General features: G+C 39.3%; 1 long non-coding RNA gene and 1 pseudogene across 2 annotated transcripts; one reads left to right on the top strand and one right to left on the bottom strand.

The window, feature by feature from the left end:
- LOC131776774 (leucine-rich repeat-containing G-protein coupled receptor 5-like) overlaps nt 1–23,865 on the top strand; it is a 133,893-nt pseudogene that overhangs the window by 86,998 nt on the left and 23,030 nt on the right.
- LOC131790506 (uncharacterized) lies at nt 13,001–19,303 on the bottom strand. Of its 2 annotated transcripts, XR_010718322.1 has the most exons (4): nt 19,059–19,303; nt 13,770–14,455; nt 13,503–13,621; nt 13,001–13,331 (listed from the first exon to the last, which is right to left on the bottom strand). It is a non-coding gene; the product is annotated as an uncharacterized lncRNA (long non-coding RNA). The 2 variants fall into 2 exon arrangements; XR_010718321.1 differs by having other exon boundaries at nt 13,503–14,455.

The raw sequence follows: 23,865 nt of genomic DNA, 5'->3' as shown, positions 1-23,865 counted from the left end.
AAACACTTTGTTTACGATTGTTGAAAGGAACGACTCATGGTTCTCCGTCTTCGTCTTTACATTGCTTTGAAATAGTATAGATTAGTAAGCTGAAACGAAAAATTAATAAGGGAAGTTTACGAAAAATCCAGCAAACAAGCTTAAAAAAGGCATTTATTTAGACTTCATAATTCAACGAACTTCACAAATCTTATTTGTTTATCTCGTAAATAAACGATGGCAAATTAATACCCGTAGCGCTCTCTGAGTTTCCCGATCCCTCTCCTACTGCTTTCACGCTTACAAAACAGGAAAAAATCAAAAGGAGGAAGATACAGCTGTTTTGAAACGCCATTTGACGAGGGTAAATCTGCTTTTTGTTCGACACTTTACATATCAAAACAAAGGAAATTTGTTCCTCTTTTTGATTCTGGCGGTACATTTTTAATTTGCGCCTGCGTAAAAGAGATATCGCCCGAGACCCTTCGCTCGGTCGTGTTTTGATCAAAAACGCCTTGTTAATTTCACGCAACCGCTCGGAGAAAAGGTAAAAATGACGAGGGAAAAACTGCACCTTCAAGTTAGAAAATTAGCGAAATAGAATGCCACAATATTATAGTTTAATATTTCAGAGGTACATTGAGTGCTTTTTCCGTAGAGAATCCGCACGATGGTAAAACATTCGAAAATTACACTCGATTTGAGTGGGGTGTTGAAGTGGGCGTGGTCACCACATTCATGTTAAGACTATTTGTACCCCATGAGTTTGATATGCTTACCGACGCAGATTGCTTGTACATGTTTCACTATAATGGTGAGCTTGCTTGAGTAATTTACGGTGATATAATAAACTCAGTAGGAATAATCAGAATTAGTTTTTCACGTTGGGTATAGTTATTTATAGATAAACATACAAGGGAGTACACATGGATCAGTAGAACAATGTCTGAAAAGTTTCAGTTTATCCAAATATTCACAATTCAGTCTTTGGTGAGCTTAGGATATTATTAATTGCTTTATTTTTACCGTCTGCGCAGCTACAGTATGTAAAATAGTCGTGGGTGAGGGGAGAGGGGAGAGGGGGACAAGATTTGAGCGAAAGCCGGCTGGTCCACATCCTGCACGATGACATAAAAATCTGTGTCGTTCCACAAATTTAGAGAAGTCTTGGATAATCTGTGAATGTAACATTTGTATCAAAGAGTTTTATCTTGACCATTTGCATCAGGAGTCTCGCTTTATTTTTAAGAAAAAACCTTTCGTCAAACTTTGTCAACCAACTTTATTCAACTCATTTTCTCGAACAATTGCCCGGGCGCAGCTGAAAGTAGTAGTGCCTATTGGAAGGAGGGCGCTTAATCAAGGGACGCTTATTAAAACCTATTAATTTGTGCTGATTAGGCTGTAGGCGAAGCTTAAAAGTTGCAGATGAAGAGGCAAAGAAACAGGTCTTCTTCCTATCTAAGAAAGTGAAGGTTAAGGATTTGGGGCTGGGGGAGGGAAGGGGAGCGGGGCTTATTCGAGGGAGGTGCTTAAACGCAATAAAATAAGACTTCCTCCCGTTAAGAGTCTTACGTAGTTCTAAGTATCATCTAACGGTGCAAGTCTAACTATCTGATGTAATGATGTCTTGTTGACAGGGACTTGTCCAATAATCAGTTAAAGAACTTAACCCCGGGAGTTTTCGACAGGAATATCTACCTCATCAAACTGTAAGCACCAACCAACACACATCTTTATTACTGTTGTAACATTCATTCATGGGAGGGAATGAAACAGTCTCCTGCGGAATTCCATAACTTGCAAATGAAAAATATACAACCGGAGGAGAAAACAAAGTTCGTGACGAGCAAGAAAACACCTAATTGTACTCACCCCTCCCCCCCTCTCCTCCCCTCTCCACAAACGACACCACCCGCCAAACGAGGACTAGAAGCTGGCCTCAAAATCAAACTCAACCTTGCGTCGAGGGTAGGTAAGGAAGGCAAAGTTTAGGCAACCAGGTAAGTAAAAGCGAACCAAGACTTTTTGCCACCTTATCTTATGACTTCAGTAGTTTTTTCGCCAACTGGAGGAGTCGTTATCAGGGCTCAGTTACGACTTGAAAATCTTGTCAAAACTGCTCACCCGAGGTTACGCTTTAAAGAAACTAATGGTGTTGATGAAAAACACAGTATCTGAAAAAAGATGGCTCGAAAACCTTTCAAAGTATTCTCACTTCTTCAGCAGACTATTATATTACGAGTATGCAATTTGGTTATTTAAATGTTCTCAATTTATTTTGTGCAATGGATGCCTTCTATAAGCTATGGGTAATAAATTTGGTTTCGAACGCATTTATCATTACGTGACTCGGAAATTCGTCTAGTTTACTTGGAAAACTCGTCACAAGATTTTTTTAAAATATAATCGTTAATTGATTTAATATATATAATACGGACCAACCTAAGCTGACGAATATAATTTTTGTTTTTTTCAAACACTTAACCAAATGCTTGATAAAAGAGCTCGAATGATTTAGGGCTTGTCATGTATTACTTAAGAACTACACACCCCAAACAATATGGCGGTTCGGTAAGTAAAAGACTGTTTAATGAAGCCTCATGCGTGCGCATGAGCAAACCATATATGGTAACACACAACATACAACACACTGGAAAACCATAACATTCCTCCACACATTAAACGATCTGTCCCTAGTTTTCAAAACAAGCCCTAAAATACAATTTCAAGGAAAACATAAAATAAACCAACAGTGTCCGGTAACCACAGTTCGAAAGGTAAGAACGACCTTTAAACAAGAAAACGAACAGAATAAAACAAAGTTCAGAGATCAAGCCTCTGTGGTGCCCTGCGAACTCTCTGAGGGTGTTGTCGCATTTTGACCATCGGACTAACTGTAGCTGGTTTAGCATCAGGAGGGTCAGGTATCGTAGGTGTGGAAACAGGAACCATCTTTGGTTGATCTTTTTTGGAACCTCCTGGAGCTGTGCCGCCCTCAGTGGTTGGAGTACTTGATGTAATTGGGGTCAGTGGTGTGTTGGCCATTTCAGGTTGGCTGACTTCAACACTACAGTCGGCGTCAGTGCTTTCAACTGTGTGTCCAACTGCCGTTGGTCTCAACTGATCAATATGTCGGCGCCAGATCAGTCCCGGTGCCACCTGTACCTCATACATCAGCGGACCTGTCTTGTTAACAATCAGCCCTGGACGCCACTTCAGATCCCCTCGATAATCCCGTGACATAACTGAGTCACCCATCTCTAACTGGCGATACTGTTTACCCTTGTCAATCGCTGCCTTAATGCTCTGCTGGTGTTGTTGGTTAACCATCTTACGGTTTAAGTTAGGTTTCACCAAATCTAGGAGAGTACGCAATGGTCTTCCCAGGAGTAACTTTGCTGGGCTCTCACCGGTGGTGGAGTGTGGAGTGTTCCTGTAAGCTATGAGAAACTTCGCCAACTTCTCCCTCACTGGCTTGGGGCTTTGACGCATGGAACGCAAAGCCTTTTTGAAGGTTTGTACTGTCCTTTCCGCAAGACCATTCGTCGCTGGATGGTACGGTGCTGAAGTTATATGGCGGATGCCATTGGACTTGACAAATGTCTGGAATTCCTCAGAAACAAACTGTGTACCATTGTCACTGACTATCTGTTCTGGAATTCCAAATCTGGCGAACAAATCGCGTAGAATTTCGATAGTCGAACTTGAAGAAGTTGACTTGACTGGAACCACTTCTGGCCACTTGGTGTGTGCGTCGACAACCACTAAGAACATCGAGTTCTGAAATGGCCCTGCGTAGTCGATGTGTATACGCTGCCATGGTGTAGTGGCCCACTCCCACGGATGTAGTGGTGTTTTAGCAAGCATCTTCTGGTTTTGCTGACACCCGCTGCAGCCTTTCGCTAGCTCTTCCAGATGACCATTGATATTAGGCCACCATACGTAGCTCCTCGCGAGTGCTTTCATTTTGACCATGCCCAGATGCCCATCATGAAGTTCCTCTAACACTCTGCTTTGTAACTTATTGGGAACTACCACTCTCATTCCCCATAGGATGCAGCCTTGGTGAACTGTCAGTTCATTGCGTCGCTCGTAATAAGGCTTGTCTCCCTCCACACGAGTAGACCATCCTTTCACGATAGAATCATGTATCCTCGCTAGGACAACGTCACGACGTGTTTCTCTTGCCACTGCTTCACTGGTTATAGGTAATGGCACAAACTGAGAGGCGTGGAACACCTCTGTTGAATCCACCTCCAAGTCTTCTCGCTCTTTCTGCTGGAGAGGGAGCCGCGACAGTCCATCGGCATTGCAGTGTTTGGTTGTACTCTTATACTCAATGATATAGTCGAACCCAGACAAGAACAATGCATATCGCTGAAGCCTTGCAGCAGTCATGGCTGGAACTCCCTTTTCTGGGTGGAAGATGGCAGTGAGGGGCTTGTGGTCTGTAATGAGCGTAAATCGTCTCCCATAGAGGTAAACATGAAATCGTTTCACCCCCCACACAATGGACAATGCCTCCTTGTCTATCTGTGCATACCGTCGTTCAGTCTTGGTCAACGATCGGGACGCAAAAGCTACCGGCCTTTCGCTACCATCGGACATGACGTGTGAAAGAACCGCGCCGATGCCAGTTGGTGAAGCATCACATGCCAGCCTAACCGGTAATGCTGGGTCATAGTGCGTTAGCACCTGCTCAGATGTAATCATACGCTTAGCCTCAGTGAACGCTCGCTCGCACCGTTCAGTCCACTGCCATTCGTTGTTTTGCTCTAACAACTGGTGAAGTGGGTGGAGAACTGTAGACGCATTGGGGAAGAAACGGTTGTAATAGTTTACGAGCCCTAAAAATGAGCGAAGCTGTGACACCTTCTCAGGTCTTGGTGCACTGACCACTGCTTCAATCTTCTCTTGTGTCTTGTGTAGACCTTCCTTATCGATCTCATGCCCACAAAACTGAACTCTATCTTTGAAGAACTCGCACTTCTCCTTGTTAGCCTTCAGACCCGCATCTTGTAATCGCTTGAGTACACTCTCCAGGTTCTCCAAATGTTCTTCATCGGTTTTGCCTGTGACAATCATGTCATCAAGGATGCACTGGGTCCCAGGTATTCCCTGTAATACCTGGTCTATGGCACGCTGCCAAATGGCTGGAGACGAAGAGATGCCAAAGACTAAGCGATTGTATCGAAAAAGGCCCTTGTGTGTATTAATCGTAAGGAGTTCCTTGGATCTTTCGGTTACTTCCATCTGGTGATAAGCTTGGCGAAGGTCAAGCTTGCTGAAATGTCTACCGCCAGCCAAATTTGCAAAAATATCCTCTATACGTGGCAGAGGGTACTGTTCTGCAAGAAGTACTGGGTTCACTGAGACCTTAAAATCGCCACAAACTCGTACCGATCCGTTTCGCTTGACTACCGGGACAATTGGGGTCGCCCATTCACTGTATTCTACTTTAGAGAGAATACCTTCCTTCTCTAAGCGTGTCAATTCTGCTTCTACTTTGGGGCGGAGTGCGTATGGCACTTGGCGTGGTTTATGAAAGCTGGACTGGCAGCCTTCCTCGACCTTCAAATCCGCCTTGTAGCCTTTAAGTGTGCCCAGATTTTCGGAGAATACAGACTCGTACTTCTGTAGTAGCTGATCCACTTTGCGTGCCATACCCCCTTCTGAAGTCTTGCTAAGCTTAAAGGTTTTGATTTCACCCCAGTTCAGTTGAATGTTGGACAACCAGTCACGCCCAAACAGTGCTGGTCCCTGCGTCTCAACAACTTGTAGGTTTAACTCTTTTTCCTGGCCCTTGAACTTAACATTACATCCCATCCTCGTCGCCAAAATTGTCATGTATTACTTAAGAACTACACACCCCAAACAATATGGCGGTTCGGTAAGTAAAAGACTGTTTAATGAAGCCTCATGCGTGCGCATGAGCAAACCATATATGGTAACAGACAACATACAACACACTGGAAAACCATAACAGGGCTGTAATTAAGATCCTTCATTACTGAAAAATGTTTCAGTGAGTGGATAGTATAGAAGATAGAGGTGATGCAGATTAAAGAGAGAGGCTTCACTGAAACATTTTCTTTTGCCAGTAGAGATCAAGGCAATTTAAAAGGCTTTCAAGCAATCTTTGAAACATGACTATCTAGACGATGTTTTCTTCAAGCACATTTAGTGATTTTACGGCGATTAACCCAAGAAGATTTACCTCTGTTCAATTTTAAATGGCAAAGAAAGTCATTATATGTAAATTCAAATATGTGTTTGAAGTTGTGAGAGTCTGTCCGTTTGTTTGCTGCAATGGCGTGTACAAAGTTGAACTCAAACGAGACACTATTTAATCAGACACAAGGGAATTTAATGTTGCGTTTACTCATGCCATTGAATTCCTTCGGTTTCTGTTTTGCAATTTGTTACGGAAATGTCCAAATGTAAATTAATTGCAGACTTAACGAAGGTTTACTCAGTAGTAGGTCTTAGAGACTAGCAAATTGTTTTGGAGAACTCAGGTAGTAAATTTGATCGATTCTAAGTACCTCACGATTTTGCTGTCTAAGTTGCTTTTTGAGAACCCTTGCGAACTGAATTCCCAGTTTTCTGGGAATTCCTAGGAATTCCTAGGAATTCCTAGGAATTCTCAAAAATTCCCAATTATGCAAATTAACTCTGATTTAAAAAGCTTGGAATTACTGGGAATTTCTGGGAAAGGAAGACTCCAGTTTTGTGAGGACTTGGAATCCCTAGGAATTCTCAGCTTTACAAACTACCTATAATTTAAGAAGTATGGAACTCTTGGGAATTTCTGGGAATTGAATTTGAGGCAATTTTAATACCCTGAGGTCCACATAAATTCTAAGAAATTCTCAATACCTTGAATGTGAAGGTTTTAAGAAAAAGAGTAATTTCAGAGGCTTAAAACTTTGGCTCAATAAAAGGTATGCTATACAAAACTTACCAAGAGATATACATACATGTACATGTTTATAACTTAAAGATCATGAAATTTATTACTCAAACTAAGTTTTAGTAAATCTTTACATTAATATGGATTTTCTCATGAACCAGCTGTCAGTTATGTTAAATGGAAATTGCCAACTTCCACAATAATTAACAATAATTACATTGTCATCTTACTTCCCTAACCTACATTACTGGTTGCCTTTGTTAGAAAACCTTGGAACAGTCAAGCTCAGTTGCCTCAAACGCTGTCAGAGACTTTTTGTTGACAATACTTTTAGTAGAAATTTCATGCCTTAGACAAACAAATTCAACACCTAATTAATCTTTCTTTTTTCATGATTGTTGTTGCTGCTTTTTTTTTTCAGCTTTTTGCTCTATTTTCATGACTAATTGCTGTAATTTGTTTTGCTTTTTTTATTCTTACAAAACATTTTTGTAAGAGTTCCAATACTTGTGGATCATCCACACACTTTGCAAACATTTGGCATGCAGACAAGACAGAGGTAGTCAATGTTCCCTTAGAGGAAAAACACCTTTTATATGACGTCTTCTATTTACTTTATTTGAAACTCTGATCTGAAAATATTTGTCAACAAGACTTGTTAGTAGTGAGAAGTACCAACCAAGTTTCCTTTCATAACTTAATTTCTTAAATGTCCCAATCACTGGATCTCCCAAAAAAATATTACATATTTTTATTTTTGGTGCAAATTACAAGTCCTTCTTTATATAAAAATGAAAAGTGATAGTCACACTTCAATAATAACAGCTCTTAAGTTTACTTGTTGTTCTTCTCTGTCTGTCAGCTATCAACAAGATTGTTTTATACTTCGGGCAGTGCATAACTATTTGTGGACCAGAGTTCCAACGCACCTCTGTAATCGCATATAGCTACTCCTGTCTCTTGTACAAATGTTTCTCCTTTGTAAGACGCACTCTACTCTGTTGTCAATACTGCTTTAAGTTCAGTGGAAACGACTGACTGAGGAATCGAGATGGCGGTGTTGGAACGTGTTGCTGAACGCTTGCTACGGTCAAGCTTTGTAGATTTAGGTACTGGTACACTGGGATCATCTATGTATCTCTTATACTTCCGAATGTGGTATCCTTCTTTTATAAATATGAGGGTAAAAGACGATTTGTAGTCGCATTCAAAACTGTGATTGGCTTGTGTTATTTCTCACCTTGGCCATTAACACAACTCAAGTGAGTTTCGAGTCTTTGTTTCCTCGACAACTTTCGGCCACAAATCGTGCATTTTTAATACGATCGATTCTTTTCGATTCTTTCTACATAGAGTGAGCTCACATCTTTATTTATATCACCAAGCTATCCATCTACTAGAAGCAGAGAACCGGTCGGAGAAGTCAGAATAAAGTTGGGCGCTTCTCTTAACACTGCAATCGGCAAGCCAGCGGATTCACTTTGCTAGCCAATTACAAGTCCTAAAAGATCCACGTGATCATGCCCGTGATCGGAAACAAAGAAGACTCCATTTGGCGCTCATCTTTGAATGTACTTTGTATCGGTTGATCGCTTTTCTCAACTGTTTTGCTTAATATAACATTTCTAAAGATAGCTTTTATTGTGGTTCAATGGGAAAACGAGAATAGCGTGAGTGTTGTAAAAGAAAAGAAAGTCGTTGGCGCCGTGGAGTGAAAAGAAAGGACAACGGTTGACATATTGACTGGTACAAACAAGGGTCGAGTGGCCATCTGTAAAGCTACGATTTTGAAAGTTTGTGGTGAGTAAAAACTGCGATATTCGTTACGTGATCAAAATCTTATAAAAGAATAGATGTAGCGGGTTGAATTAAGCTTACATAACGCTCGGCGCAACTGAAACTAGAATAATTCTGAGAATCGAATCGGTCACTTGCATGCCGCAGTTTCTTAAGCTTATGCTTTACAATGAAATAAACCTATCAGTAAGGTTTCAAGATTCCTCTAGTCACGTTTGGGAACATTCAAGATTCATAATAGGAACTGTTATTAAACAAACCTTAGTACATAAAGAAGCCCTCCTTGGTAAAAACAAAATAATGTATTCAGCCCTTTTTTAGTAAAATCCATTAGAGAGATGTACTAACTCCAATATAAAAGTCACTCAATATAACAGAGATTTCTCAATTTGAGAATCCAATGAATGCCCTTTTCCTCATAGCCATCTTAAAAGCCTGGTCTGAGCTTTAAATATACATATTTTAATATATTTTTTTTTCAAATTCAGATGTCAAGGAATCCAGATACAAAATGGTCAAGGTTCTTGTTGACAACCTCATTCAAGGCCAACTCATTGTGAGCCCAGGAAAAAAAATACAAACAGTACAAACAGCAGCTAAGTTTGCAGTTTAGGATAACTTCATTCTAATTTATTGTTACAGTTACAACAAGATTTTAATCAAAAAATCAATTTTATTTGTCTGTAATTAGCCCCTTCACTCCCAAGAGTGCTTGGTTTTCAAATATAACTTAAGATATTGTATTTTATGGAAAAGAATCAACAGATTTTATTCACAATTTGTGTCAAACCAAATTTAATGATTGATTAGAACTATTTATATGAATAGCTGTAATTGAGGATTAATCCGTATGAAGTTTTCAAGAAAAGAAAAATAAATCAAATTCAATCCTAATATTACCACACATTGATGTTAATTAATCAAAAATATTTTACATGTAAGCCTTAATTAAGCTTCTAAATAAATTTCATTGAATACTTGAATTTTAGCTGGGTTTTTTTTAATTTAAAGTATTTATTTTATATCATTAGCCTCAAATTTTTCCTTAAAATTCCCAGTAATTCTTAAACATTCCTAAAAATTCCCAAAAATTCCCAGAAATTCCCAGAAATTCCTAGGAATTTTTTAGATTTACAGCTTTTCAGGGAAAGTCATTGGTTCTCTGAGTTGGAATTCCTAGGAATTCCTAGGAATTCCAAGTCCTGTTGGCTATAAACTTGGAATTTCTGGGAATTTCTGGGAATTTCTGGGAATTTCTAGGAATTTCTAGGTTTTTAGAACCAGAGTTGTTATGGTTGGGAATTCCTAGGAATTCCCAGTCCGAATTTACCGTGAAAATTCACACCTTTATTCCCAGGAATTCCTAGGAATTCCTAGGAATTCCTAGGAATAAATTCCTAGGAATTCCTAGGAAAATCCTAGGAATTCCTAGGAATTCCAAAAGCCATTTCGCAAGGGAAGCTTTGCTCGGGCTGCGTGTCAAGCCGTTTAATAACACATAATTTTTATAGGAAAGTAGAGACAGAGTGAGGGAGGGAGTTGGATTGATGTGGGTATTTGCTATGATAAGTGGGTATTTGCTACCGTAGCAAATACCCACTGGTAAGTATTTGCTACGTAGTTTAGTATTTGCTACAGTAGCTAATACGTAGGTTAGCATTTGCTACGGTAGCAAATTCGGAGGGTGGGTATTTCCTCCTATGGGTGGGAGTATTTGCTACTGTAGCAAATACGGAGAGAGGGTATTTGTGAAATAGACAAAAATGCAACATTGCGAAAGAGGAAAATAACAATTGTTGGGGCGTTCTGTTAAAACTCCGCATCAGTTAAAGGTATTTAGGCAAAATTACGTTTCTTGAGTGAAAACCAAAATGAGTATTTGCTACGAAAGTTGGGCATTTGCTATGAATGACATTTTTGAAAATAACTGCGTTCAAACATAATATGTAGCAAAACAAGTTGGAAGAAGTTCCTATTACAAAGCGCAAAGTTTTCCCAAGGAAAAGAATGTCCGAAACTATTAAGGAAGAAATTTAGGGGCAAATTCAGATTCGCACCTTTCAAAAAGGATCTCGAAGTTCAAATCAAGTTTACTTCATGCCTTAAAACAGGATTTAATTCAAAACTCGCCATGCGGAAGAACCAAAAATATTTCAGATTGCCGCGGGGTTGTCAGGCAATTGTCCAAAGTAAAAGGACCTTTGCAGTCTGCTTCAATCGCAAGATTTACAATTTTTGGGCCATGTACCTTCAAGTAGATACTTGCTATGCTGTGCGACTAACGTAGCCAAAAAAAATAGAGTAATCTCTGGGGTAAATTGCTTTTTCATTGTTTCCGTCAATATTAAAGAATAAATGTTGTAGAGGCTTAGTGGAATCGCGTTTTCCATTTATTTAAAACTGGGAGAAAGAGAAAGAGAGAGAGAGAATAGAGAGAGAAGAGAATTTATAAATCATTCTTCAGCTAAATGTCGTGACCGAAATATTTGCTAATAAAACTCACCAATCCATATACCAAGAAAGGTAATTTCTCGTTAAGTCTATTAAATCAATTCATCTAAAAACAAGAGGTTATTACATATATTTAATACTTACTGAAATTCTAAAAATTTTACGCACTTGTTAGCTATTCATTTACAATGCCTTTAAATTTTCACGAAACGTCAGCTTTGAAACTCTTTCTGGTGGCTAATTTATGTTATCAACTCAGTTGATAATGTAGTAAATTACCCTAATTTCCAACGGTTTCAATGAGAGGTATTGTGACAGCCCAGCTGTCACAATGTTGTAATCCTTTAACAGACGATGAAGAGAAGGGTCAAAAGTTTTTCTTTTAAAATGGTGTCTACCTCAACACCAATCTTTTCAATCTGTTCACGGATTCCATATACATCACCCACGAACAGCTGTGGAGGCTGCTGGGAGCCACACATATGTACAGAGTCAAGAGAGCCTTTCTTGACAGGGTACATACATGTACATTTTGAATGGATTAACACACACCCCAGCAGTGATCATCAAAGCAAATTATTGTGATACTGTATTTTCTTTCTTATCTATGTCTCATCACAACTGAACCCCCTTGTTAACCCATTCACAAACTAATAATGATGTACACTTTTAAATAACCTTAAATAACCTCCTCACCACATTTTTACTTCATTGATTTTGGTGGTATATCAGTATTCCTGCTGGGAATTATCATCTGTAGCATTTTCATTTCTTGTGAGCTTCTGTGAACAGTTTGAAATTGTAAGGAGAAGTCACATATCAATCACTCAGGGAGTAAATGAGTTAACAAAAGGAAAGAAAGCATTGTGCATTCTAACAATGTGCTCATGTTCATGATTTTTGTTGATTAGATTAAGAATTTTGTTCCATGATTTGACCGCTAAACCCTGGCTCTTTGAGGAAAGCCTAATTTATGAATACCTGTTGAGAACAGCACAAACAATTCCATCACAAAGCCCTTACAAATGAAAGAAAGTCAACAGTTACAAATGATAAAAGGAATCAATGGCTACCAAGACTGTTGCTGGTCAATGAAATTGATTAACTCTTTATTAATCATTCATTTTCCATAGCAAACAACAGTATACAATTGAGCTGGTGTCAAGATAAAGGTTTCAATTACACATAAATCAAACTCTTGTTGAATTCGCAATGATGTTCATGAAGATGCCTCAGTTCCTAGAACAAAAAGGCCACAATGATTTATAAAGGATTATTAAATAACACCAGATGCATAAGGGGAATAGAATTCTAGCTAGCTGTTTCTTCAAATCCTTATTGTCTTTGGAAAGGTAAAGTTATGCATACATGCACCAGTAGCTTTTGAAGTAACAAAGTAGATGCAAATTGTAGATATGAGACTGAAGCTGAAAAGGAAGTGAACTGAGATACCCTGGGCATGTTTTAGTTTACTGATATCACTCATTGAACTTTGTAACCATCTGTTGGACAAAATTACCATGCACCCTCATTAACATCAATATCATCATATTATTCATTAAGAAAAAACTCCTATTAAATGATCAAGAGAAACATATATTGGTTTGATTGTAACTTCCTGCTGAATGCACATACATACAGCATACAAAAATAATAACAAGTTCAAACTTAGCACTAATTCTCAAACTGATGGACTCAAATTTTTTCTGATATTTTAAGTTAAACAAAGAAAAAAAAAGGATATAATTATGCATTTGAACCAAATTAAAAAAAAAAGGTGAAAAATTTGAATAAGTTTCTATTTGGATTTGCTTAGGGTGAAAACATCTTTAACACCGTTAGTATGCTTGAAAAGTTGAATCAAGTGAGCATTATTTTTACCCCAGTCTTGGTTGCTTATCAATAAATCACAACCTGTCAGTCATTTTACTCCATTTAATAAAATCCTTCATGACAGGAATAAAGGAACATTCACTGTCAGAAAAAAAAAGTTGATGGAATACAATTGTTTAGACAAAAAAAGAAGCTTTATGCCTTTTTGTTATATTTCATTTAGTAATAATATAAAACATGCCCTCTAAATCATGTATGATTAGGTTTATTTTAGATTTAAAGGGAAAAACCAATGGTTTGCCTAATTTACCTTGATTTTGAATTCCATAACTGCCAGGATAATGCTGCCAAAAAACTGTAAATATATAACAATTAGTAGTGTTGTTTGGTTTACTGTTTGAATAAAAGGGAATTGAAACACAAGCTGACTTAGAGGCAAGATGCAAATTAACCACTCAGCTTGACACAATTCAACAAAAATGCAACAAAAGTTTCAGTCAGTCATTAAATCAGCTGGTTTACTTACATTGGCTAAATTTAGCTCCCAGTATACAATACCAAGTCCACAAGTCAAAGAAAACTTTGAAATTGAGTGCTTTTCAAGATGCATGTAGGTGGCAGTCATTTTGATGGTCTTAACAATACCTGATGTTGTTTTGGAAGAAACCAAACTTTTATTACCAGGCTGTAAGATCATAATAGGAAGAATGTACGTGCAACATCCTAAATTCACAAAAATTTGGAAAAAGTGTATTCTATCCACTTTACAAAGACAGTAATCTGTAATTCTCACCTGAGAGAAAGCAATTATGAACTGCCAGCTGACCAAAAGACCAATCTTGAGGTATTTCATGCAGCAGCTAAATTATCATTGGTTTTAGCTCAGCTTCCCACACTGATCCAGAATGGCAACTTTTTCTCCCAAGCCTGCTTTCTTGCTTTAGACAACAGATGGGACTGATAAAACACTCAAGTCATCATGGTATGATCCAAAACATTTTGTCTTCTCCTTTTACTTAAAAGAAAGTGCCATTAATGATAGTCATAAGGTATTGACATTGAATAAATGTCTGTGAATCAGAATGGAGATCACCAGCAATATTTGATGCATTTCAACAGAAATAGGATATTTGGGAAACCTTCGACACAGCCATGATTAACATGGTACATGTACCTAAAACAGTTGTGCTTCAGAGGCCAAACAGGTTTATAGAAGAAACCCAAAGGACATATCCTCCAGCACAGCATTCTTAAAAGATACTTAAGGATTGAAAAGATGATATCAAATTACTATAGAGACACTTGCAGAATATGTAAGTTTGGCTCACCTTGCCCATAGTTACAAGGCAAAGGATTAACAAATAAATATTGTCTTTCAATATATGCATATTACACAAAGTATTTTCTTGGTCTACTTTGCCTTTTTCTTACTCTTGGTCTTCTGTTCATTAAAAGCAGTCCATTTTCAGATGAAACACCCTTGTGTGGTATCGAGAGTATCAGTCTCGAATAGAGCTAAAGTAAAATGAACCACAACGCCCTGCTTGTAGTAAAAACCTTGCTTTTTTTAATAATACTCTCTCTCTCTAGTCACGTGATCCAACATGATTGACGTACGACATTACATCCCTCCCTTTTTTTCGGATGAAAAGAACACAAGGTGACTAACTGTATTTTAAGTGATAAACGTCCTAAAATTCTAAACAAAACAATGTACATCGTTTTGTAATCAAAGTTCAATAATCAACATTCAAACTGAATTTAAACTGAGATCTCTTTTCCTTCAAACACTTCATATAATGTCAACGTTCTCAGAGAATCAGAAAAGTTCCTTTTCCAGCCTATTTCTCGTAGACGATTTGTACATAGTCTGAAAACCTGACAGGAGGTTTGATCTGTCGTTTCGATCGTCTCGGCAAGGCGTCAGCTTTCATTTTGGATGGACATTGTGTCTTTTCTTCATCTTTCCTTCCACCATTCTCTTGGCAGGGTGCAAGATGTTTCGGAATAACTTTGAACTGCGTAGAATTCCTCGTAACAGTGTGTGAACCATCACTCGCTGTGACCATGGTGCCTTTCTGTTCCTCCACGATGAATGGTTTTGGATTGTATGGAGTGCTGAGCTTGTTTTGTTTGGGTTGTCTAATGAGTACAACTTCTCCTGGCTTAATCTCTCGTTCTTGAGCATGCGCTTTGAGGTCAGCATAGACCTTCATTTTCTGCTTTTGCAGAGCATCTCTCTGGGCGATGCTAGCGGATGGATCTTGAAGTGTATATCGCGGCAGCTTGTGTTGGGTGATTGGTGACTCTGGTAGTGTGGTCTTGAGTTTTCTACTGTTTAAGGCTTCACTTGGAGACACATTGATGGTGGAGTGGGGTGTTGCACGATATTGCCGTAAGAACTTGTACAACTCTTGCTTCCAATTTTTGCCTTCTAGGTGAGCAATTCTGATAGACTTTTGGAGGGTCTGAACCAGTCGTTCTGCTTCTCCATTTGCTCTTGGCCAATACGGGGTTATCCTTCTATGCTTGAATCCTAAGTAGTCAGAATAGTTCTTAAATTCATGACCATTAAACGGTGGACCATTGTCACTTTTCAGGACATCAGGAATACCTTGTCTTGAGAATATTGCATCAAGTTTAGGGATCACAACTCTTGCTGATGTTGAGGTAAGTATTTCTACTTCCGGAAAACGGCTGAATTCATCTGTTACAACCATGATGTAATCACCAGAGGGGAACGGTCCAGCAAAATCCACTGCGACTTCTCTCCAAGGTCCGCTAGGGAGTGGCGTCATTCGAAGGGGTTCAATCGGTGGTGACTTGGTCGATGCAGCTTGACATGAAAGACAGCTTTTGACCTTCTCTTCTGTTAGGTTGTCGATTCCGGGGAACCACACTTTGTCTCGGATGAGTTGTTTTGTTTTGACAATCCCCTGGTGACCACCATGTGCCAGGTCTACTGCTTTACTTCTGAGAGTAAATGGTATCACAATTCTGTTTCTTCTCAATACTAGTCCATTGAACACTGATAATTCTTCCTTGAGCTTCTTGTATTTCTGTACGTCTGGAACATTCCATTGGCCAGTTTCCACAGCCTTGACGACAGCTTGCATTTCTGCATCATTTCTGGTTTCGTGTTTTATTTCTTCGAGCGTCATTGCTCTTGGTACAGCATTAGAGCATACATAGTTGGCATAATCTTCAGCCAAATTTTGTTCTTCTGGTGCTGTGGGACACGGATGTCGGCTCATGTAATCAGCAGGGTTTTCGGCATCTCTTCCAGGCCGATAGATCAGCTGACAGTCGTAGGGCATGAGTCGAAGTTTCCACCTGTCCATTCTTGGGGAAGTTTGCTTGTGGTTCTTAAAGATGCCTATGAGAGGTTTATGATCAGTAATAACAGAAAACTGGGCACCATAAACATACAGATGAAAATGTTCCACTCCCCATACTACGGCAAGCATCTCTCTCTCTGTTTGGGAGTAGCGACTTTCCACATCACTCAAAGCACGGCTTGCATAACTAAGAATTTTGCCTTCTTGTACTAACAGTCCACCAAGACCAGTTGGACTCGCATCGACAATGATTTCGGTCTTCTTTCTTGGATCAAAGTAAGACATAACTTGATCCCCAGCGAGGGCTTCTTTCAGCTTGTCCAATGCCTTTTGTTCTTCTTGCTCCCATTTCCAAGGGGTGTCCTGTCGGGTCAGCAGGCGCAAAGGGGTCGTGATTGTGGCATAGTCTGGTATGAATCGGGAGACGTACTGTGCCATACCAAGAAAAGACTTCAGTTCACTATGGTTCCGAGGAGATTGTGCCTCGTGGATTGCTTTAACTTTCTTTGGATCAGGTCTAACACCGACAGAGCTGAAAATGTGACCATAGAACTTGATTTCAGTTTTGGAAAACGCACACTTGTCTTTGTTGAGACGGAGGTTATTTTCTTTAAGCCTCTGGAGAACACCACGGAGATTCTTGTTGTGTTCTTCCTGGTCTTTTCCAAATACTATGATGTCATCTGAGATGTTTTTACATCCTGGGAGGCCAGAAAGGAGTTCCCTGATCTTTTCCTGGAAAATTTCGGACGCTGCATTAATTCCAAAAGGCAAACGTTTGTATCTTCTTAGGCCAGCATGTGTACTGAAGGTTGTGACATAACGACTTTCAGGTGATAACTCAAGCTGGTGGTATCCTGAGGACAGATCTAATGTACTGAAAAGCGTTGCACCATTCAAATCAGCAACAAGGTCATCAATGGTTGGCATGAGATGCTTTTCCCGCTTAATTGCTTGGTTTGCCTCACGCATATCAACACAGATTCGAACTTCTCCGGATTTCTTGGGGACGACAACAATTGGACTGATCCAGGGTGTGGGCCCTTCAACTTTCTCGATGATGTCGAGTTTCTCAAGTCTCTCAAGCTCTTTTTCGACATCGTCTCTAACATGAAATGGAATTCGTCTGTGGGGTTGCTGTCGGGGTGTAACATCGGGGTCAATGTGTAACTTCACTTGTTTGTTTGGTACTTTCCCTATGCCTCCAAACAGTGATTTGAACTCTCCTTTTAGAGACTCCGGGTCGTCTTTGTTTCTTTCAGTGACGGTGGCAGTATTAATAGAAACCGCAATCAGACCTAGTTTCTTTGCAGTGTGATAGCTGAGAAGATTTCCGTTTTCTCCTTTAACAACAGTCAGCTGAGCGGAGGTGCTCGCGTTACTGGATTTCACGGTTGCAGTGAGGATTCCCAGGGTAGGAAGAGGGACTTTAGATCCATATGAATAAATCTTGGTGTGAACAGGCTGCAGGCTTTCACTGCCGTGACTGTTAATTCTTTGAAAGGTTATTTCACCAAGAAGATTAACAGATGCACCCGAGTCGATCATCATGTTCACGTTTCTTCCATTGATTTGTAGCTGACATATGGGTGGCTTCTTGTTTTCTTGATGGTCGACAGTGTAAACGTACTCATATTCTTCATCAGAGGTTTGACCAGTTTCCACGGAGGCCACGGTACGAGGTTTTGAACGACAAACATGAGCAAAATGGCCAATTTTCCCGCAGGCTTTACAGACTTTTCCTTGCGCAGGACATGGATTTTTGTGAGGTGCGTACCCGCCACATTTGCCACATTTTCTGGGAGAATTGCCTTGCTTGTTTCCAAAACGACGATTGCGTGATTGTGTGTCACGCCGGTATCGTGGGCGGCTTTGCCGAATCTCTTCTTTTCGTTTGATTTTGTTGACGGCTTGGAATTCGCCTCCGGTATCTTCTACGTCTTTCGCTTGTTTGTCACTGAGTTCTAATGCTCTTCCTAGATTCAATAAACCTTCTAACGTTGGGTTTTCACGTAGCGCTCGGCGTCTAAGCGAGCTGGAACCGCACGTCAGAATAATATGTTCTTTAATTTCTTTGTCAACATCGCTGAATTCGCAGGTTTTCGCGAGTTGGCGAAGCCTGGTGTGAAAACTATCAAGCGACTCACCCTCTTTCTGCTTCGTCTGGCGAAAATTATATACTTCATATGTGGTGTTGACTTGTGGGGAGAAATACTCGTTAAGTTTCGCGACCGCCGTGTCATAGTCGCCGTCTTCGCCAGTGTTTGGTAAGGTGTCGAATATTTCGTCTACGTCGGTGCCGGCATAATGCAGCAACAAAGCCCGTTTCCTTTTCGCAGCTGTGATGTTCATTCCGATAAGCATTCGTTCTAAGCGTCCTAGCCATCTTTTCCATCGTGGACCTGCACTGCCATCGGCATGGACGTCGAACGGTGGAAAACTTGGTAGCGAAACCGCCATGAGGTCTCACAGAGTTGAGCGCGTCGCAAACAGCACGTGCTTTCAAGAAAAATTTACACAGCGAACTCCTCAATGAAAACCAGTGTTGATGTGAATATTGACTGTGGGATTCATGAATTTTTAGAATCCTCGTCGCCAGATGTGGTATCGAGAGTATCAGTCTCGAATAGAGCTAAAGTAAAATGAACCACAACGCCCTGCTTGTAGTAAAAACCTTGCTTTTTTTAATAATACTCTCTCTCTCTAGTCACGTGATCCAACATGATTGACGTACGACATTACACCTTGCAAGGAATCTTTTTTGGTAACATTCTTGGTCAGTGTTTTTGTAAATTTTCATAATGGTGGCAAGTGTTCCAGGCTTCCTAAATGCTCTAAACTGCATTATGAGCCTTTAGGTTCCCTACAGAATTAATCCTTGTGTGCCTGACGAAATGAAAATCACTCATTTTTCATCATCACAGCCACTTGGCATATTAAATCTCAATGGCAAACTTGGGCGGGAGCCTTTGTAATACCCTTAACACCAACGAATCTGGAATTATTTTTCATGGTGAACAAGCCACAGATTTTGCAAATAACTTTCTGCTATGTTCGTCAGCATTCCCAGCCGAGATAACAAGTCCTATAAGGCAGTGATTAGAACGATTTTCTTTCAATCACTTTGCTCTTCGAATTCACCTGCACGATAAATTAAAGGAAATGACCTATCATTTTCTCATTTAAATCTTAATGGGTTAGCTTATTCATTGTCATGTTGTGCGAAAATTTCAATTTGCTTACCTGAGGCACATGTTGCACGGGCATGCATGTAACTTTTCCTCAGAGACTTTTGAGACTTTCCATTGATACCTGACGATACAATTACGCTTTGTCCAAGTCATCCAATAAACTTCCATCCAAAGAAGTGGGATGAGCTACATAAGTGTAAACTTTTCGTTAAAAGGCCAACACTGTCGGCTTTGGACTCCGTTCGTCCCCAACATCGTTTTAAAGCCCAATACCGACCGACGTGGTGTGTTTATGGTTCTCTGATGGCGTTGCTCGCCCTTTTAACTCTTTTTGTTTGTTTGTTTGTTCGTCATTGTCTTTTTTCTTTTTGGTCACCAACCTCAAGCCTTTTCGTTTTCATGATGTGCCCAATTCTTACTCACTTTGTACGACACATTTGTAATCAAATGTCAATAAAAGCCACGGGGCTTTAGCATCCTGGCCTCAAGAGACAACATTCCGAAATCTGGAATGAACTTGGGGATTTGGAGGACTTTGGTACAGTGGAACACAGAGCTGCACAGAGGGAAATGATTATTGTTAATGGCTGGTTACCACCACAACTACGTTTTTTGATTCTGCAAGAGGATTTACGTAAAGACTAACCTCATATTCCAAATCTAGACAGACATCTTAAGGTTTTCTTTAAAAAAAATTACAAATATCAAAATTCAGGTCTTAGGAAGGAATATTAAACAGTAGCAACTCTAGATCGGCAGCAAATCCCTATTTTCAAAGGAAGTTACCGGAATCCGCCCCAACACAAATTCGGAATAACTTGGCACATCACCTAGGCTGTAATAAGGTCAGCAATCAACATTGGTCTGCATATTTGGATTTAGACTGTCCGGATTGTTTGAATATTTTTGCCAGTCGGAACAAGAATCTGAAAAGAGATCGATCCGTGCAGCAAACAGCCTGAATAAAACAAGATGGCGGTTTTTTGTAGATTACCTTCAGCCTTTTACTCTTTGCTGGAAGAACTTGATAAAAAAAATACAGAAACAAGGAAAAACATCAGGAAAATGGATGACTTGCTCATTTTTATGATGTTTGAGAAGCATAAGAAACTCACAGAAATGTTGCAGTTCAGAAGGATGCTCACGCCGTGTAAAAAAATTTATTACTTTTTACGGTATTAACTTAGCGAATTTCCACCTTCTCCGTTTTCTTCTTAACATTCAAGTCCAACTTCTATAATCCTAAAGATTTCTGGAGGAGTACAGCGGTGTTCAAGAACCTGGGCTAACTTGAAATGTCAATGGCTCATTTTCCATTTTTTTAACTACCATGTTAATCGCTAATGTTCATCACGTAATCGGGATCAAAAGTGATATACCGACCCGTGCGATCCAAGTTTCGGAGGGAGATCGTTCGTTCTGATTACAGTCTTAGACTTGTTTTGTCCATGATGGAGCACAAAATTGTATGTGGATAGGAAAATCCGGATTTAGATTGGCTAATAGAAACGCAACCTTAATCAATGTAAGGGAAGGACTGAACGGTGCTTCTTACATGAGGTTTGTACCAGAGATTATGAGGTTTTGAAGAGTGTGCTTTAGTATTTGAATGAGGGAGCGACTCTCTGTAAGTAATGTTTATCGGCGCCTCAGCTGAGATTCGTGGGTAAGGGCGTAAAAAATTGCCCAGTGTCAGCTGAAAGATACTTTATTACATCATACCGTATTTGATAACTAGGTAATTCCCACACACCAGTTTGATCACGAATATATCATTACACCCAGTGTGACATGTGGTGCAGCCATCCGAGGTTTATTTCTTTGGAAAAATTTCAAAGAGAAGCTTCGCTAAGTTAGAGTGTAGGTTGCCATTGACTTTGGTTTGTAATTCAAGCCGCAATACTCGGACCAAATATAACATTCCCAAAACGTATAACACTGTTCTGACCTTATACAACTAACTTACTGGGACTTGTGGACGATCCAGAGTCAACTCTCTGGTGCAGGAGTGAACGAATGGTAAAGCACGCAGTACCACGTGTGTTGAATGAACTTTCAAGCTGGGAGAGGCTGGAAAGCTTATGCCATAAAAAGTTGACTTATGTATAGTTCTCTTCAATAGAGGAAATGGACCGTTAGGCTATAATAGCAGTACAAGGATTTCTGCAACCTTTTTTATGAAAGGACTCGTTCATATTTTTGCAAAGGAGAGACTTACTTTTGCAACGAGTTATAGTGAAGTGTGGCTATCTGTGCTCACCTACTCCCTTTCAAACATGTGATACATCATGTGTGGCGATAATATGTTGGAAGATGATGTAAAGAAAACCTCGGAAAACGGTGGGGAAAATGGGATGATTGAAGAAAGTGCAATCGCCATAAGTCATTCGACAAGGCCTGGTGTTTGCTTGTCTTTTCAAATTGCAACTTTTTTCACCCATTATTTCTCTTTTTTTTTCATGTCATTAGATAACACACCAGCGATATGGTCCAATCGTAACTTATCTCGTAGGCAGGGCGTTTTTTTTTTCAGCAAACTTAATGTCTTCATTAGACACGATTGTAATGCATCTACTCCAATCAAATTATTTTATAATATTTTTTCCTTAGTTTTTGAGCATCATTTTCTAGCGTTTCACTTTTCGTGGGCAGCTTAGTTCCCGCAGTTGTAAATAAAATTCCATGATCTAAATTCTTTTCAAAGTTGAACTTAGGCATTATGGCTGAGTTTATTTTTACACCAGTCAAATTCTTCTTCTAGTTATTAATTCCATCCCCTTTGGTTGGGCTGAAAATACTTGCAAAAATCCAGTAACAAATGCCTTTAAATTCTGGAGTAGGATTTTCCTGATTTCAGTAAGCCACGCACAAAATTGGTCAAAGATGTAGAGTTTCAGCTCTAACCTATGTTCCTTTCGATGCCTGTTGCACCCTTTGTTTCAGTCACAGGAAGCTAGCGACTACTACCCTTTTTTTCCAGAATAAAAGGCCTCGCATCAGGCACTGAAATGACAGGGTGCGAGCTTCATCAGTTCTTTGATTTCGAAATGCCACCATACATAGTTATTCTTCTCCTTTTAATAAACGTTGTTGTGAACAAATGCAATAACGGGTCGTTTTTGCTGTTTTGGGGGCAATAATAAGTCAATCAAAGAAATTTTTCTGTGGAAAACATGTGTTATGTTAGGTATTATTTAGTAATATTAGCTCTTCGTATCAATTTAGGACCACGCCTAGTTAAACTTCAAAACAAGCTCGCTCAGTGGTCTTTGTTATTTATAAGCATTACAAGATCTAGTGGGTTGGAGGTGGTCATATGTAGAAATGCAACTTTAAATTTTCTCGAGCCCGAGAATATTTACTCGCCAATGTTGATTTCAGGCTTAGAGTCACATATCCCTGATTTCTCGTTACTGGGTTTACTTCATTTTCTCTCTTTCAGTGACTTGTCCTATAATGAACTGGAACAGCTACCTCCAAAAGCTTTCTATGAAATATTTTATCTTGAAGAACTGTAAGTAGCTATAAAGCACTTTTGCTACAACTGATATAGGGCTACTGTTTGTTTTACTTTCCATGACTGAATCTTGTGATGATGTGTGTGAAAATAACTGTTTATCATATGGCAAGGTGTCAAAAGGACTGTATATAACTAAACGGAAGGGTATGATTGGCTAAAAGCAAGAGATTATAATCATAATCTCTCGCTAAAATCGATATTGATCAAGGTTTAGATTTTTCAACTTGTTTACCGACATCAAGATCGATATTTCTTTTACATTTGTTCTTAAAATGTAGCAAGCAACAACAACAAAACCCAAAAAAAAAAAACAAAAAAAACAATCAAACAAAAAAATAACTTGTTGCCACTTAAGTATATTTGATGAGACGATATAAGATATAGCGATATAAGACACACCTAATGATTATATGAGGTTGATCCTTTCTATTTCACATAAGTCTTCAACTCGAATTAATTTTGTCGTGTTCTGGTCGATGGATGCCTGAATGGCGATCTTTTCTTAGTTGAATCACCAAGGTTTCAAAACAATTAGCAATCTTATCCCAGCCATACCAAATTATTTCTGGATACTTATCGTGGACGAAATTATTTTTTTAGCGCAAACTAATCCAGTTCACATAAACTATTTCTCTCAGTAACCAGTTGTTCTACCTGACTAGCAACCTGTACACAAAATTTCTGTTTCCATGCGGATATAGAGTGGCAAAAAATTAAGAAGATAAAAGAGCAAATTAAAAACAGAAGTGAATATCGTATAAACGATGAAAGAAGTAAAGTGAATTTAGACGCGCAGATGGTATTGTCTGCATCAGATATTCAATAAAAAAAATTGCACTA

Source organism: Pocillopora verrucosa, chromosome 1, assembly GCF_036669915.1.
Source record: "Pocillopora verrucosa isolate sample1 chromosome 1, ASM3666991v2, whole genome shotgun sequence".
Taxonomy (NCBI): domain Eukaryota; kingdom Metazoa; phylum Cnidaria; class Anthozoa; order Scleractinia; family Pocilloporidae; genus Pocillopora; species Pocillopora verrucosa.
This window is presented reverse-complemented; position numbering and strand designations above follow the sequence as displayed.